Genomic DNA, 2,739 nt, shown 5'->3' on the forward strand with positions numbered 1-2,739 from the left:
AAAAATTTTCTGAAGGTACAAACATATCAAAAAAATTATACTAACTTTTATTTCACAATAATTATTTTAAATCCTCTCAGTCACAATCATTCTTTCTTGTAACATTCAAAAAAATTTCCATAGAAAAAGAATAACAATAATAGAAAAAATTAAATTATTATACGTTTAAGGCATTCTCCCACTTGGTTACACATATACTATTTCAATTTCCTGTGTTGGTTTTCCAACATCTTATCCTATGTTTATTTTTCCCCCTTTCTCTTAATAATTCCCATATGGCTAACAGAATCCATTTTTTATTGCTTCATTTATATTCTAGAGATTTTTGTAGTAGTACCAAGAGTTTAGAATGACCGAAAATGGTTTCCATGCAGATGATTTTCAAAAGAATTTAAAGAAGGTTCTACCCCATTGGATGGATCTGTGATGGATTTTTCCCCCTTGGTTGTGTACATGTTTTCTTTTTTCTTTAAACTTGCAACTGAAAGACACCCAGTGTCACAAAGCCAAAGAGTTATACAAGTAAATAAACAAACCAAAGAAATATGCAATCAAGCAATAAACAATATTTTCATTTTTAAAAGGTTTGTTAAGTTCTTGGCATGGGCTTGTGAATAAGAATTAAAGAAAATTCCAAACTCTATGAAAGCCTATGCTCTTTACCAGGGCTCTTTCTTTTTCTTTTGGAAAAACTAAGGGTCTTTAATCCCAGCAGTAAATCTGGTGTGGGGGAAAAAAAGTAGAATTATCTTATTTCCAAAGCCCAGTGAAAATAGCAGGGTTCAAGAGACTGCAAAACCAAATGAAGTAATAAGTTTGCAAAAGGAGCAGATCAAGAGGAGACCTTATATTTTCAGAGGGCTGGAATAGTTAATGCTCATTGGAAATGCAGTGACTTTAATAATATGCAGGAGGATTGACATACGACTTAAATTTTAGTGAAGGACTTCTGTCGAAGGTTAATAATTGAAAATAAACAACATATGCAGAAACTATGCCACTAAAGAAATAATATCCTGATTTATAAAGATGTCCTGGGTCCACTTCACCCTGCTCCAGAGTCAGCAGACATTTGGCTTTGCCCATCCCACAAGCTTCTGGCAGCCACACAAGCAGCACAAATAGAAGCATCAGCAACATGGCTTGTGTTGCTGAGTGAGCCTTTTCTATGGGACCTTCATTTTAATGAAGAATGGGATGAAGAGGTGGATAGAAACCAAACCATTTTCCAGGACAGAGGCTACAGATCTAGTCTGTAGAGTCCATCCAAGGGAAAGAAACAAAGTCCTTGCTTGAACTGAAACCAGCCCCCAAATCCTCTTTCAATCTCCAGAGCCATCGATGCACTCAGCATTTTTGATATAGGTTCTATCCTATTGTCCTTTTGAGTTTTATATTGACATCAGTGCACTTTCTCACATGTTTTCATCATCAGAAAGGTGCAGCAAAATCTCTGGGTCCTTTTCATCATTAGTATGATTTGGATAATTGGAAGGATGAAAACTACCTAATCCCTTAACGCAGGGGTCCCCAAACTTTTTACACAGGGGGCCAGTTCACTGTCCCTTAGACTGTTGGAGGGCCGGACTATAAAAAAAACCTATGAACAAATCCCTATGCACACTGCACATATCTTATTTAAAGTAAAAAACAAAATGGGAACAAATACAATATTTAAAATAAAGAAGAAGTAATTAAGTAATAAAGTAATCTATACTTCTTTATTAACAAGTAAATTTAAACTTAAATCAACAAACTCCCTCCATTTCTCCTTCCTTCCTTCCCTCCCTCCCTCACTCCTTCCTCTCCACTTCTGTCTTCCCTCTCTCTTTTCTTCTCTCTCATTTGTTTCATTTTCCTCTCCCTAGTTTTCTCTTCATTTTCTCATTTTTCTCTTTCTCTCTCTCACTCTTTCCATCTATCCCCCTTTTCTCTTCCTCTCTATCTCTCCCTCTTTCTCGCTCTCTCTTTCTTTCTCTGTCCCTCTCTCTCTTTCTCTCTCTCTTCTCATTCTCTCTCACTTTCTTTCTTTCACTCATTCGCTTTCTCTTTCCCTCTTTGTATCTCTCTTTCTCTCTCTCCCTCTCCCTCTATCTCCCTCTTTCTTTCTTTCTTTCTTTTTTCTTTCTTTCTTCTTTCTTTCCCTTTCTATCTCTCCCTCTTCCTTTCTCTCTCCCTCTTTTTCTCTCTCTTGCTTTCTTTCTCTCTCTCACTCTATTTCTATCTCTCCCCTCTCTCTCTCTCTCCCTCTCTCTTGCTTTCTTTCTCTCTCTCTTACTCTATTTCTATCTCTCCCCCTCTATCTCTCCCTCTTTCTCTCTCTCTTGCTTTGTTTCTCTCTCACTTTCTCTCTCTCTTTCTTTCTTTCTTTCTTTCTTTCTCTCTCCCCTTTTTTTCTCTCTCTCTCATACACCATGCCGGCAACAGAGAGAAACAGAGAGAGAGCGGAGGGCGGCTTGCCAGTCCACGGCTCCCTGGATGAGCGGCTCCACATGGCCCCAGCACCAGACTTCGCTGTCGCCTCTGCCCCCGTCCGGCTCTCCAGCTAACCCCCTGAATTCACCTGAACGGAGGCAGTGGCGGCTTCAAGGGACCAACAGGTGGTCCTTCTCGGTGCTGTGTTGCTGCAGCCTCCAAGCTCTGCTGCTGTCCCCGGGCACTGTTACCTCTAAGCTGCGCTGAGAGAGAAAGAGAGAGAGAGCGGAAAGCACCGGACTTTGCTGTCGCCTCCGCCCCCGT

This window comes from Erythrolamprus reginae, chromosome 2 (assembly GCF_031021105.1).
Source record: "Erythrolamprus reginae isolate rEryReg1 chromosome 2, rEryReg1.hap1, whole genome shotgun sequence".
In the NCBI taxonomy this organism is placed as follows: domain Eukaryota; kingdom Metazoa; phylum Chordata; class Lepidosauria; order Squamata; family Dipsadidae; genus Erythrolamprus; species Erythrolamprus reginae.